Source organism: Urtica dioica, chromosome 7, assembly GCF_054948205.1.
Source record: "Urtica dioica subsp. dioica isolate 48M chromosome 7, U.dioica_male_clone48M_v1_H2, whole genome shotgun sequence".
NCBI lineage: Eukaryota > Viridiplantae > Streptophyta > Magnoliopsida > Rosales > Urticaceae > Urtica > Urtica dioica.
The window spans coordinates 22599129-22614841 of NC_142762.1; positions in this window are offsets into that span (position 1 = coordinate 22599129).

Below are 15713 nucleotides of genomic sequence, written 5' to 3' on the forward strand. Positions count from 1 at the left end.
CCATCATCTCTATTCTCTTCCATCACTTCAAAAACATTCCCACTACCAAATCCACTACAAAACACCACCATCTCCTACAAATCTCCATCTTTTACCATTCTACTTCATCACCCACCAACACAACCACAAAAAACCTATTTTTCACTATAAAAAAGTCACATTTTTTCTTCTCTTCTCTCTAGATTTGGGAGAAAATCATGCTCTACTCATTTCCTCTCATATTTTCGTCCATATTCCTTATATTTGGAGGAAAATCACTCTCTACATATTTATTATCACATTTTCATCAATATTACATATCTTGGCATCAAAAAATGCTTAATCAAATACCCTCTAGAGTTGCTTAGGGACTTGTTGAACCATATCCACAAGTTCCTCATCTCACAAAGAGGAACATCTCTTCATCATGTTGTTTCATCTCTTACCTTAGGAAATGGAGCTAGGTCGAGTCTAGCCACCCAACCCAATGAAGGATTGTTGGCTTTGATGCCCACAAGAAGAGTAGTAGTTATTACTTATATGCATTTGATGTGTAAAGTCTCACAAACACTCTTGCTTGTAACTGCTGAATAATTAATAAAGAGTTGAAATTTTCATTCATTCTTCCTTGTTTGTTTGAAACTTTATGATAAACCTTAGTCTTTAGTCCTTAAACAAACCTAACAACAAATGAAGATTCAAATACAGATTTGCATGAACAAACTCTTCATGGTTTGCTTAAAATAGTATATTCACAATATAAGGATCAAAGGGCTATTTATCTCAGTATGATTGTTAGGAGAACCTATGATATGAGACATAGAGAGTTGGAGACTCTATAGTTCTTCCTAGGTATCTTCTGAAGATACTGAATTGACCAGTGCACTTCTAGAGACAGCATAAGAACAAACTATTTCACCTCTTCTGTCTCAAAGTCACTATGTATGAATTGCATCATGCTTACCTCAATCCTGAAATGAGACATGGCATTTCATAGCTTACATACTCTCATTTGAGAAAGTTAGAGTTCTAGATTCACTATGTGATATAGACAAGACCTATTGATGAAGTACTAAGTTATGAAGATGTCATGAACAACTTTGTGAAGATCTCATAGATATGAAATTCATGTACAAGATTACTGAAATGCAATGTATATCACCTCATGCTTTGTTCCTTGGAATGTGAATAAATGAACTGGCCAGTGTCCAAATTGAGTCATGACTCTTTTGGATGAATCAATATGACTTGTTAGCTCATCGTCAGTACATTGTTTCTAACTTATTCACAAGTGACAAAAGAGTTGAGGAAATAACAACTAGAAGAGTAAAATGGTAATTTTATAAATCTCATCTAGTTGATGATATTCATGAAGGGTAAACATAGATAGTATTCAATGGATCCACTCATCACAATTAAGTAGAATTTTTTAGTAGAAAATATATTCATTTGAACCGAGAGATTTCCAGTGTCAACTCTTTAGTGGAGTCAGTTGACATTAAGCTAGAACTTGGAAAAGGTTTGTGAACTTTTGTGTACAAGTATGCTATCTCAAGCTTTGTTCATTTGGATCCATGAGGTCACTACCACAATTCACTAGAGTAGGATTTGTTAAACTAGTAGCTAAGTCAAAACAAACTCGAGTGTTGAACTAAACGAATTTTACGAAAATTGTCTAAAGGGTAATTTTGTCCATAAGGACATGAGATGGTATAAATGTCAAAATAAGATTTTGGACATTGTCATATGATGACAATGTGAATTTATCCACACAGCCAAGATAAGATTTGGGCATTGAGGATTGAATTTCATTTTATAGAATTTTATGTGAAAATTCTACATGGGCTTTTCTTGTATTGTCTTGAACAAATAAAAAAAACATCTAGAATCTTGTTCTAGATGAAAAAAGCGTGGACACCATCAAGAGAAAGAGGGAAATTATTTTGTGCTCATGAATATGCGATATTCAACCATAACAGAAAAGAGGAAATTGCCTCTTCAAGGCAATCCCTTCTCCTATAAATATCACACCACATTCACAATGTTCAAACAAGTTTTTGGTGAGACCTTCTCTCTCTAAGTTGGCCGTCTCCCTCTCTTTCCCTCTTTTCTTCTTGCTCTTTTGTTTTGGTACTTATGTCCTCATTAGACCTAGTGTTTTGTATTAGCTATTTGGCTCTAAGACTAGTTCTTGAGTCATTGTGTTTCATAGTGCCCACACACTAAATCCTTTCTAAACTCGAAGACTCTAGTGGTAGAAACTATCGTGGTTACTCGGATTCAAGAAGACTCGAAGAAGACAAGCTAAGTGGGGAGACGAGCGATTCAACCAATCAAAAAGCTTCTCAATGCTCAAGCTTCAAGCAAGGTTGGTACCGAGTGAAAACTCGTTATAGTTTTATTTTAGATTATATGTTCATGCACTTGTCTAGATAGTAAAATCGTTTTACATGTTTTAAAGAATTTTTTATAGTCCGCCACTTACTAGAAGGATCACGCACGAAAGGACCTTAGAAATCTATTCCTGTTGAAGTTTAGAGAGAGAAGATAAAGAAAGAGATAATCGGAGAAGAGAAAGAGTGTTCCGAGACTTTGAATATTTCTTATATTTAATATTAATTTGTATCACCTATTTATACATAAGGTGGGTACAAGAGAGAGTGTAATAAATACATGTGTAAAAACTACTTCTAGGAAAAAGAGAATAATAAATATACACAGAGAGCAAGACATCGGAAATAACATGAGAAATAAATGCGACGATTTCCCATGAGGAATGAGTTCCAATGAGAGGACTTCCGAGGCAAGCTCGACGCGGAAGGGCGAGCTGATGAGTTCGACGCGGAAGGGCGAGCTGACGAGCTCGATTTCAACACTCCCCCTCAAGCTTGACTGTATATGTTGAGGAGGTCAAGCTTGCTACATAGCTCGGAAAAGATTGCTCGCGGAAGGGCTTTGGTGAGAATGTCGGCGAGCTGATGACCTGACGGAATGTACTCCATATCGATTATTTTTTCTTCAATCTTTTCACTGATGAAGTATCGGTCGATCTCGATATGTATTGTTCTGTCATGATGGACTGGATTTTTGGCTATGCTGAGAGCAGCTTGATTATCGCAAAAAAGCTTGATTGGACATTCGGTGATGATCTTGAGGTCGTCGAGAACTCTCTTCAGCCAGATGCCTTCACATACTCCGCTTGCTAAAGACCTGAGCTCGGCTTCAGCACTACTCCTTGAGACAACAGACTGCTTCTTGCTTCGCCATGTAACAAGATTTCCCCAGACGTATGTGCACATGCCTGAAGTTGATCGTCTGTCTGGAACATGTCCGGCCCAGTCTGCATCTGTGAACACTTCGACACCTCGACTTCGTCTTTTTCTTAAAGGAGAGACCAGTCCCCGGGGCAGCTTTGAGGTATTGGAGAATCCTCATAACTGCGTCCATGTGAGTTGTCGAAGGATTATTCATGAATCGACTTACCATACTCACTGCGAATCCAATATCTGGTCTTGTGTGAGTTATGTAGATGAGTTTTCCTACGAGCTGCTGAAATCTTTCTTTGTCGGTGGCGGCCTCGTTGGTGCGAGCTAGAAGTTTCACATTGGCATCCATCGGAGTGTCAACTGGTTTGCAGCCAAGCATGCCAGTTTCTTTGAGGAGATCCAACGTGTACTTGCGCTGGGAAACAGAGATGCCCTTTTCTGATCGAGCTACCTCCATGCCGAGGAAGTATCGTAGGCTGCCGAGGTCCTTGACTTCGAACTCAGATGACAAAGTTTGCTTCAGCCTCCTGATCTCTTCCAGGTCGTCTCCGGTGATGACTATATCGTCCACATACACACTAAGAATGGTGTGCTTGCCTTGTGTGGAGATTTTTGAGAAGAGTGTTGGATCTGCTTGACTCTGCTCGTAGTCACAACGTTTGAGCACGTTGGTGAATTTTCCGAACCATGCTCGAGGAGACTGTTTTAGTCCATATAGTGACTTCTTGAGTTTGCAGACTTTGTTGGCTCCTTGATCTTTGTCAAATCTTGGTGGGAGTTGCATGTAGACTTCCTCTTCCAGTTCGCCGTTTAGAAAAGCATTCTTCACATCGAGCTGGATGAGAGGCCAATCTAAGTTGGCTGCTAGTGAAAGGAGAATTCTGATGGTATTGAACTTTGCAACTGGAGCGAAAGTTTCTTGATAGTCAATGCCATACGCCTGCGTGTACCCTTTCGCGACAAGTCGGGCTTTGTATCTCTCCACTGTCCCATCTGGATTGTGTTTGATGGTGAAGAGCCATCTACATCCAACAGTTCGCTTGCCTGGTGGTAGCTCGACGATATCCCACGTATCATTCTTTTCGAGGGCTTGGATCTCAGCATGACTTGCGTCTCGCCACTCGGAACTTTGAAGGGCATCCTCGATGGAGTTCGGCACTTTTCCTTCATCTAACTTCGCCACATAGGCTTGGTAGCTCGTAGATAAATTCCCATAGTACACGTAATCTGTCATCCTGTATTGAGCACACGATCGAGGAGGTTTTCTCAATGCAATGGGTAAGTCTGAAGATCCGATGTTACCTTGTTCAATAATGTCGTGGTTCAGGTTCGGAGAGACATCTTGGTCGCGAGCTTGTACCGGACTCTGGGTGATATTCAGTTCGCATGGAGAGGGTTCAGAGGATTGCGAGCTGGGAATTTCTTGAACAGGTGAGGTCGGCGAGCTAGGAATTTCTGGAACATGTGAGGTCGGATTTTGAGGCGAGCTGGGCGAGCTGGGAATTTCTGGAACAGGCGAGGTCGGATTTTGAGGCGAGCTGAATTCTGGGTTTATGATGAGCCAATTTGGGAAGTCATTTTCGTCATTCTCCCCCTGACGAGCTGAATTGGCGAAGTAAGGACTGAACTCATGAAAAGATACATCCATTGAGACTATGAATTTTTGTGATCGGGGTTCATAGCATTTGTAGCCTTTCTGGGTTGCTGAATAGCCAAGGAAGATGCATTTGGGCGATTTTGGTTCAAGTTTACCTTGGCCATAAGAGTGGGTGAAGACTGAACAGCCGAACACTTTCGCAGGTAGGGTTGAGATGAGTCGACAGTGAGGGTATGTCTCTAGAAGGACTTGAGATGGGATTTTATATCCAAGGACACGAGATGGGATTCTGTTTATGAGGTAGGTGGCTGTGAGGACAGCTTCTCCCCAAAAATGAGATGGGACGTTTGAGGAGAACATGATGGCTCGGGCGACCTCGAGAATGTGTCGATTTTTCAGCTCGGCTACCCCATTTTGTTGCGGGGTATGAACGCACGAGCTGGAGTGAATTATGCCATGTGTTTTGAAGAAATCGCCGAGTTCAGAATTAAAGTAATCTCGAGCGTTGTCAGTGTGGATAATTTGAATGGATGTGTCGAACTGTGTTTGGATCATTTTGTGAAATGTTTTGAATAGATTGGATGTTTCAGATTTTTGTTTCATCATGTATATCCAACTGAGTCTAGTGTGGTCGTCAACAAAGAGAAGGAACCATCGAACTCCAGTGATATTGGGAACTTTTGAGGGCCCCCATATATCACTGTGAATTGTGGCAAAAGGACGAGATGGTTTGTACGAGGTGGGGTGATACGAGCTTCGAGAATGTTTGGCGAACTCACACATGTCACACTGAATGGAATTGATATTTTTATTGATAAACAAAGAAGGAAACATTCTTTTGAGATACATGAAATTTGGATGCCCTAGTCTAAGGTGATTGAGCATGATCTCTTTGTACTGGGGTGAATGTTGGGCGAGCTGACACATGGCGGGCTGATCTGGCTTGATGACATAGAGTCCGGTACTCAGCTCGGCATTACCAATCTGTCTCCCCGTGACCTGTTCTTGAAACACACATGAACTTCCATCAAAAATAGTTCGGCACCTAGAGTCTTGGTTGATCTTATGCACAGATAAGAGATTGCATTATAGTTGAAGCACAAAGAACACCGAGTCTAGCCTCATGGACTTCGTCAAGACAACGGTGCCAATACCAGTGACTTGAGTTTTGGCTCCGTTGGCGATGGTGACTGATATGCTTTTATTGCAAGCGGAGTAAGTTGTGAATAGATTTCGATTACCAGTCATGTGATCAGTGGCACCGGAGTCGACAATCCATGCTGTGGGATTCTCTGAGCTTACATTGAGGGCTCTAGGAGAGTTACCTAGAGGGCCAATGCCCGAGTGTTCTCCACTGAGTTGGACTTGTTGAAGAAGCTTCTGGAGAATAGCGAATTGGTCGTTGCTGAAGGGAGAGGAGTCTGAGGTCGAGGTCGAGGCAGCGGACGAAGTGGATACTAAGTTTCCGACTGAGTTAGGATCCTTAGTATCTTGGGTAGACTTCGAGCTCGGTGGTTTCCCATGCAGTTTCCAGCAGGTTTCTCGGAGGTGTCAAGGTCGTCTGCAATGATCGCAGTAGGGGCGAGGTTTGCGAGGTCTCTCTGTTGAGACGTGGGCTGCAAGTACTTCATCTCCATGCGTGGTGAGGGTGGACGAGTCTGAGGATGAGCCCGGAAGTGAGCTCGATTTGATAACTCCCAGCATGAGTTTCCTCCTGCTTTCCTCGTGTCTGACCGCGGAGAAGGCTTCACGGAGAGATGGTAGTGATTTTGTACTAAGTATCCGACCTCATCAAGGTCTTGGTTGAGGCCGGATAGTAGTTTAAACACACGTTTGGTCTCCACTATCCTGCGGTAGATTTTTGAGTCTACGGAGCTGGTCCACTGGTGCTGTTCGTAGAGGTCGATCTTCTGCCATAGATGTGTGAGCGAGCTGAAGAACTGAGTAACAGACATCTCTCCTTGACGTAGGTCGTGGAGAGTGTTCTCAGTTTCAAACAGCTCGGACATATCTTCTGAGTTGGAGAAGATTTCTCTAGCTGCTTGCCAGATTTCTGCTGCCGTTCGGTAAAGGAGGAAGGTTTCTCCGATTTCGGGGAGCATAGAGTTTATGAGCCAGGACATCACCATGCTGTTTTCGGCCTTCCAACTTTTGAACGTTGGATCTTCGATCACAGGAGATGTGGCCACGCCTGTGAGGTAGTCATCTTTACCTCGTCCCGATATGAACATGAGCACAGATTGGGACCACTGTAGGAAGTTGTGGCCATTGAGTTTGTGGCTCGTGATATGTTGGGAGAAGGATTCAGATTGTGACTGAGTGGGCGTGGTCTGAGTGGTGTTCATGATGGTTGATTTTCCCTGCTCTGATACCATGTTGAAGTTTAGAGAGAGAAGATAAAGAAATAGAGAATCGGAGAAGAGAGAGAGTGTTCCGAGACTTTGAATATTTCTTATATTTAATATTAATTTGTATCACCTATTTATACATAAGGTGGGTACAAGAGAGTGTAATAAATACATGTGTAAAAACTACTTCTAGGAAAAAGAGAATAATAAATATACACAGAGAGCAAGACATCAGAAATAACATGAGAAATAAATGCGACGATTTCTCATGAGGAATGAGTTCCAATGAGAGGACTTCCGAGGCAAGCTCGACGCGGAAGGGCGAGCTGATGAGTTCGACGCGGAAGGGCGAGATGACGAGCTCGATTTCAACAATTCCAACAAGGATCACGCACGAAAGGACCTTAGAAATCTTGGTCTATCGGGTTTATACTCATTCGCCTCGATCTCATTGCGGCTACCTTTTCTGAAGACTCTCCACCACCTAGGACCGTTCTCCTAAAGTCCCTTAGAAATTTTGGCCTATCAGGTCCATCCCCATCCGCCTAGATCTCTTTGCAGCCAAATGAAGTCATTTTAGCCCCGAGGTTATCTCTCTGAAAAATGTGGAAATAGAAGCCTTGTGGTTTCTAACCCTCGGTATCTCTAGTACTTAGAACTAAGAAAGGAAATCTCTCCCTCACGACGTGTAAAGACTGGAATCCTCTTAGGGATACACGTCGTAAATGTTGTGCAAAAAATTGCATTAACATTTTGGCACTAAAAGGAATGGATCTCTAGAACAACCACAATATTCCCACCGGCAAACTTTTTATCTCTGAGAGAAAAAAAAATTCCATCAAGACCAAACCCACCCTTTTTTAAGCCGAACCAAGACATTTAAATGCATCCCCGAAATGTCGTTTCTGGAAGTGCCGTCCAAGCTCGAGGAGGAAGTGTGTTGGAATAGATCTAGGATTAAGAATAGTTTAACGCTTCTTCAAGCGGCGGAATTTAAAAATTTCTTTATAACAAGTAAAAACGATTTTTACTAACCTAGACAAAGAGCAAGCACATGTTATATCAAATTAAAACTAGGAAAAATGGTATGAAGTAGCCAATTCAAACTATGACTTTTGCAAAATAGCCATAGTTTCATTAGGTATAGCAAAATAGCCAATTGAGAGTACAGGTTTTCATTAAATATAATCATGCCTCGATTAATTTTAATTCAGCCTTCATAAAACTTACATTTTGTCTTTGTAGTTCGTTGGGATTAAATTTAATCCAGCTTAGATTAATCTTACTTGGGCTAGTTTGCTTATAGTTGGCAAACTATGTCTATTTTGCAAAAGCTTAAGTTCTATTGGGCTATATAGTCGCTTGACCCTTAAAACTATCTAAAAGCAATTACTCATTGACTAACCTTTACGTAGCTTGATCGTTGAGAAGCTTGTGGAGGTTGAATCACTCGTCTCCCCATGCAGCTCGCCTTTCTTCGTCCTTCGGGAATTCGAGTAACCACGAAAATTTCTATCACATGAATCACTCGAGGTAAGAAGAATTTAGTGTGTGGGCACTTTTAAACATGACGACTCAAGAACAAGTCTTAGAGTCGAAGAGCTAAAACAAAACGCTATGTCAAATGTGGACCTAGGTGCCGAAACAAAAACTAAAGGAGTTAGAGAGAGAGAGAGAGAGAGAGGGGCGGCTAATCCTAGAGAGAGAAGCTCTCAATCTCTAAAATTTTAGGATGAGAAACAATGAGAATGAGGTATCTATTTATAGGAGAAGGATTACCTTCAAAAGGTAGTTTCCTCTTTTTTTTTTTATAGAATATCAAAAATTCATGAGCAAATATTTGCCTCTCTTTCTCCCCCTTGGACGTGCAACCTATTGCTTCTAGAAGCAAATTTGTTTCCTCTTTTGCTTGTTCTCTCCTTGGTTGGCCGTGTGACTCATTTTCTTTTAGAGGAAATTTGTTTCCTCTTTTTCTTTTGGCAAGTATCTTCATACATTAATGCACAAAATAAATCTCTTCCCCTCTCTTGTTTTGGACGGCCAAGGGCTTCTATAAGGAGCTTCTAGATGTTTCTTCATGTGTTCATGACAACATAAGAAAAGCCCATTGAGAATTTTCAAGTAAAATTCCATGAAATGAAATTAATCCTCAAGGCCCAATCTTCTAAATATGGCTGAGGGGTCTAACTCAATTGTAGTCATATGACAATGTCGAAAAACTTATTTATTGACATTCATTTCATCACATGTCTAAAAAGACAAAATTACCCATTAGACAATTTTCGTAAAACTTGTCTAGTTCTTGTTTTGACTTAACTTCTAGTTTAACTAATCCTACTCGAAATGATTTGTGACAGTGACCTCATGGATCCAAATGAACAAAGCTTGAGCTAACATACTTGAACTCAAAAATTCACAAACCTTTTTCAAGTTTAGCTTAATGTCAACTGACTCCACTAAAGAGTTGACACTGAGAATCTATCGGTTCAAATGAATTTATTTTCTACTCAAGAATTCAACTTAATTTTGATGAGTGGATCCACTGAATATTATCTATGTTTATCCTTCATGAATATCATCAGCTAGATGGATTTTATAAAATTACCATTTTACCATTCTAGCTGTTATTTCCTCAACTCTTTTGTCACTTGTGAATAAGTTAGAAACAATGTATTGACGAGGAGCTAACAAGTCACATTGATTCATCCAAAAGAGTCATGACTCACTTTGGACACTGGCCAGTTCATTTATTCATATTCCAAGGAACAAAGCATGATGTGATATACATTGCATTTCAGCAATCTTGTACATGAATTCCATATATATTAGATCTTCACAAAGTTACTCATGACATCTTCACAACTTAGTACTTCATCAATAGGTCATGTTCAGAATCACATAGTGAGTCCGAACTTTGACTTTCTCAAATGAGAATATGTAAGCTATGAAATGATATGTCTCATTTCAGGATTGAGGTAAGCATGATGCAATTCGTACGTAGTGACTTCGAGAAATAAAATGTTAAATGGTTTGTTCTTATTCAGTCTCTAGAAGTGCACTGATCAATTCACTACCTTCAGAAGATATCTAGAAGAACTATAGAGTCTCCAACTCTCTATGTGTTGTCAATGGTGCCCACAAGAAGAGTACTAGTGTCTATTTGTATACATTTGATGTATTATAGTCATTAAGATTCTTGCTTGTAACTGCTTATTTATTAATAAAAGTTGAAACGTTCAATCATTCTTCCTTGTCTGTTTGAAGCTTTATGATAATCTATAGTCTATAGTCCTTAAACAAACCTAACAACACATGAAGAGACAAATGTAGATTTGCATGAACAAACTCTTCATGGTTTGCTTAAAACTGCACATTCACAATCTAAGGATCAAATGACTATTGATCCCAGTACTTGTGAATCTTGCATAGAAGGAAAAATGACTAAGCAACCTTTCTCCGAGTTGCTGGAGCTTGTACATTATGATGTACGTGATCCGCTCAGTCAACAGACACGTGGAGGATACGAATAATTCGTTACCTTCAATGATGATTACTCAAGATACGGTTTTGTCTATTTGCTCAAACACAAATCCGAGACCTTTAACATATTTAAGGTCTTTAGGGCTTTAGTGGAAAAGCAAACTGACAAAGTGATCAAAACCCTTCGATCTATTCGTTGGATATTCAAAGGAAACCAAAGGTTTCACTTTCTATAGTCCCGAGGACGATAAGACTTTCGTTAGCACGAATGCTCGTTTCCTTGAGGAGGACTTTATGAAAGATGTAAAACCTAGAAGCAAAATTGTGCTTGAAGAAAAGTTGGATGAGGAAGCTTCTACCTCATCTGTAACAACTGTTCTTACCCCAACTAAAACACAATCTAACTCATCAGAACCTCGTCAAGTAGTACTTCGACGTAGTGGGAGGGCTACTCAAAAGCCTAACAGGTACATGTCTTATGGAGACACTCTCGTAGCCGTCTGTGACATGGATGATCCTGTTTCCTATAGCCAAGAGATGGCTTGTTCTGAATCAAACCTTTGGCTTGACGCCATGAAAGTTGAAATGCACTCGATGTATGTCAACAAAGTCTGGAAACTTGTAGACCTTCCTGAAGGGATTACACCTGTAGGGTGTAAGTGGATATACAAGAAGAAAAGGGGTCCGGATGGGAACGTCGAGACGTTCAAAGCACGACTTGTGGCTAAGGGTTATACCCAACAAGAAGGGATTGACTATGAAGAAACCTTCTCGCTGATCCCGATGCTTAAATCCATCCGCATACTCTTATTCATGGCTGCAGCTCTCGACTATGAGATCTGGTAAATGGATGTCAAGACTGCCTTACTGAATGTCAATCTTGACGAGCGTATTTATATGGCTCAACCAGACGGTTTCGTGGAAGAAGGTCAAGAGACCAAGGTTTGTGAGTCGCTTAAGTCAATTTATGGATTAAAGAAAGCATCTAGGTCATGGAATATTAGATTTGATGAAACTGTGAAGAGCTTCGACTTTGAGCAATCAATAGATGAGCCGTGTGTTTACAAGTTAATACACGAAGGCAAAGTTGTGTTTCTGATACTATATGTCTGTCACGACCCGCGACCTCTCGTCGCCGGTTCACGAGCCGCGACGGTGGATAACGTCACAGATCACATATCAAGATATATCATATTAAACAGATACAAAATTAAATAAACATAATAACCATAATACTTATATTAAACATAATATGATAATACATCAGTATTATAAGTGGTTATATGAAAAATCCGGGTAAATTTTTCGCGTTCTAACTTTAAGAATTAGAGCCTTATAGCGACTCTTATTTATACACAAGCTCCCGAATTTTAAATATATATACAAGGAATAGTTTGGGGACCATAGTTTAAACAGAGTTTTACAAAATACTAATATATAGTAATTTGATCCCGGGTGAGCTCCCATTAACCCAAAGGTCAAGAGATACACGTCCGGTCTTCGTCTTCAGTTCTGTTATTCACATCACCGCCTTGCCATTCTCTACATTACCAATGGTCATAAAACTATGAGTCGATTGACTCAGTAAGTGGGAGTCTAACTTCTAGAGCATGACTGATGTGTGCACACTCTAACTAGTACTTGTCGTCTTTAAGGTTACATACACCCCCCGCTATAACCTCTAGAATGATAAAAGGTCAGCCTTAGACTTCGAGCAGCAATCGTCTGTCGGCCTAAGAGTTTTAACGTCTGTCTGGGATCCACTAATGGTACCACTTCATTCGACGTTGGCGTAACCCCCAGGCCCACATAGCCCGTCAAGGTGCATTCTTCAGGCCTTCATAGCCTGGCAACAAAGTCGGGTACGACTCTTGGTTGACTGCCTGAGATATGAGTACAAAGCGCCACCCCCCAGGCCCTCATAGCCCGTCAGGGTTCATTTCCTTTTTGGTACCATCGAGACATCAATTCTTTAGGGTTCGGGTACTCTGCAGAACTCAGAGTACACACCTATGCTACTTACAGGAGAGCGACTCGGGTTAAATCCCGAAAGAATTATGGTTTCCCTTTCATGCTCGTTAAGTGTTTTAGATTGAAGACTCAGGACGTGACTCTCGGTACTTCTACCCTCGGCTCGAATCCGAGAGTCCAACCTACTCTCCTGTCACATAAGATCTAGCCAAACTCTATGGTTAGCAGAGAGATCTAACTAAAACAAAGTACGTGGCTGGTTCAAGTTAGCATTTGAACCTATGGGTATAAACCCAACTAAATTTTCCATAAAGAGTGGCCGAAGCCTTAATCTTTGGTGTTTGTGTCTTTTAAGGATTAACACGTAAATGCACGTAAACAGGATTATTACCTTGGTAAGTAGTTGAGTTATGTCTCCACACTTACCTGAAATAGTGCGACATAAAGTTCGACGATTTCTAGCGATGTCTTGCTTTTCACGTTCTCTGAGATACTTGACACTTGTCGAAACGTCGAAAGAACTAGCATCCAAGGTTGGAAGTCCGTTAGTTATTAGATTCGAGATTACTTGAAGAAGATAGGGTTCGTTATCGGGATTAGGTTCGAGTCGATTCGAAATTCGAGAATTTAATTTATTATTCTCCGGTTTTTCGGAAGTTAAACTTATTTAAGACTCATGATTCTCATATCACAAATGATACGAAATAGAATTCAACAACATAATTTCGAGTCTTAAATAAATTAATTAATCCGAATAAAAATAACCGAGAATTCCAAAACGAATAATTCAATTAAATTCATAAACATTTTTTTGAATAAATAATCACATATTATATATTTAAATAAAGGAAATAACTACCAAATGAAATTCACGATTTGATTTCGAGAATATTTAAACGCTATAAGCGATTAAAAGACTCACGAGTTAATCGAGTTTTAACTTCGATAACTCTTTTCTAGAACCTCAAATTCTGGCTTCGTTGCCTTTGACTCTTCTGGTTCCCGCTCGTCCGTCTAAATCTGTAATTAAGTCGCGAAAATCCGATCGCGAGTCAATTCCTCAAATTCCAAACTCATATGAATTCCGAAATCAAAATCCGACATCTCGACCCAAAACCCGAACTCAAACAAGTCATACAACCAACACGAATCCAAGTAACTTGTAACAAAATCTTTAGACTTGTCATAAAAATTTCTAGACTTGTCATAAAAAAAACTTTTGACTTGTCATAAAATATTTATTCAAATCTAGAGTCGAGTTAACTGAGCATGAAACGAATTATCAAATCGCAAATCCAATTTCTCAAATCAAAGAACTAAATTTCTTAAGACAATTCAACGAGCCCGGAAACATACTCGATTAAAAAACCGAACCAACTCAAGCAAACGTAATACGAATCCATACTAACAAAAAATTCAACAAGATTAACCACGACACATTCCGAGGCTCAGATTCACGAAACACAACCAGTCAAGATAAGTCTTCGGCCAAAACAACACACGGCCAAATCGAGCACTCGGCCAAGACAACCAACAAATCAAAACCCAGGCATCAACCATATTTAAAAACTCCTTGAGAACATCAAACACACCTCATAAAACAAAAGCCCCACAAATCAAACCATAAATCCTCGTTCATAGAAAATTTCGGCCAAATCATCACCAATCCAAGGAAATTCGTTTTCAAACCTCAAATTCATCACATCAACATCAATAATGAAGCTCAATGAACATCACAACCAAACAAAAATCTCAGATTTCATCCCGGATCAAAACCCCCAATTTCACAAGCTATGAATCCTAGCTTTGAATCCAAACCAAGGAGAAGAAATCCTCACCTTAATCAGCGAAATACCTTGCTTCCACTGCTTCCTCGTCATCTTCCTGGTGATTTCCCCTTGCTCCGACGTCCCGGTGGTTCACGGCGGCCTCTTTCTTCTCCTCAGGTGGCGCGCGCGGTGATGGAGACTCGGCTGGAGAGATGGCGCTCGACGAGAAGAAAGGAAGAAGAGAGATGAGGTCGGGTGCTGGTGAAGAGGATCAGTGATGATGATGATGGAAGCAACAGCAAATTTTTTTTTTCTTTTCCTTGCAGGTGGAGCTCAGCGCGCGGTGAGAAGAAGGAGGAGAAGAAAGAAGAAGAAAGAAAGAAGAGGAGAGAGAGGGTGAGGTGACCGAATGGGAGTGGAGAAAAAAAAAGAAGATAAGAACTCCACGTGGCAGCTTCCCATTGAGCCACACGTCTCCTGAAACAACCCCTCATAAATCTTTTTCTTTCACTCTCATCCCTCACTTTGTTGCACTTAAGTCCTTTCCAAATAAATCCTCTCAAACTTGTCTTTAATTAATAAAAAAAAATAATCTTGAAAAATAACCGAGAAATTCTTATTAATTCCCGTAATCCTAAATATATTTAAGGGATTTCGGAATTTATTTTCACTCTTGAGATATTAAGTCTCTGAGTATGTTCCGAATAATTTTATTCGGAAAATAATATCGAGTTTACTCGAATATCCTTATTTCGAAATTTCATCAACCTTAAATATATTTATTATTATTTTTTTTCAAGATATTTAAAATTTAAGGACGTCTCATGTGCAACAAGAATTTGATTCAAAATAAAACTCGTTTATTTTATTCAAATTCACAAGTCGAGCGTTACAAAAGTTTGTGTATTACAATCTCTACCCCCTTAGAAGAGTTTCGTCCTCGAAACTTAGAACAAGGCAGGGTATTTCTTTTGCATTTCGCTCTCAAGCTTCCAAGTAGCTTCTTCTGCGGAATGTTTCTTCCATAGTACTTTGACTAGGGGTATAGTCTTATTCCTTAAGACTTTCTCCTTGCGATCTAGGATTGCAACAGCTGGTTCTTCATATCTGATGTCAGGAGAAATCTCAACCTCTTGATCTTGTAGTACATGTGAAGGATCAGCCATGTATTTCCGCAACATCGATACGTGAAACACATCATGAAGGTTGGACATAGACGGCGGTAGGGCTAGGCGATACGCTGCCTTGCCTACTCACTCCAGAATCTCAAAAGGTCCAACATATCTCGGGCTGAGCTTTCCTT